Source organism: Tupaia chinensis, unplaced genomic scaffold, assembly GCF_000334495.1.
Source record: "Tupaia chinensis unplaced genomic scaffold, TupChi_1.0 Scaffold000248_1, whole genome shotgun sequence".
In the NCBI taxonomy this organism is placed as follows: domain Eukaryota; kingdom Metazoa; phylum Chordata; class Mammalia; order Scandentia; family Tupaiidae; genus Tupaia; species Tupaia belangeri.
Window position 1 is genome coordinate 2,294,556 of NW_006159726.1, and position 364 is coordinate 2,294,919.

Consider the following 364-nt stretch of genomic DNA (forward strand, 5'->3'; position numbering starts at 1 on the left):
ATCCCCACCGTTCCTCCTCCTTGGACCCCACCCCACCCACAACCCGGATCAAGTTAGCCAGCAGTTCTGGACACCAGGCGGACTGAGGCTGCAGGCCAGACCAACCTGGTCCTGTCACTCATCCTCTGACCCTTTCCCACTAGCCTTTGGACTCTTTGAATTTGGGTGATTTAAATAGTGCATGGCACGCATTGCACGCTGCGTGATTTCCTTTTTTTCTTTTCTTCTTCTTTTTTTTTTTTTCCCACTCTTGAGGTATTTCTTATTAGGTTTTGCCCAAGAAAGATGAGGATGGCAATGGGGGATTTGGGAAATTGTAAGAAAACACCCCCCCCCCCCCCGGGGGCCCCCCCACACACATCCC

General features: G+C 51.6%; 1 pseudogene; it reads left to right on the forward strand.

The window, feature by feature from the left end:
* LOC102493512 (methylmalonic aciduria and homocystinuria type D protein, mitochondrial-like) overlaps nt 1-364 on the forward strand; it is a 10,368-nt pseudogene that overhangs the window by 4,213 nt on the left and 5,791 nt on the right.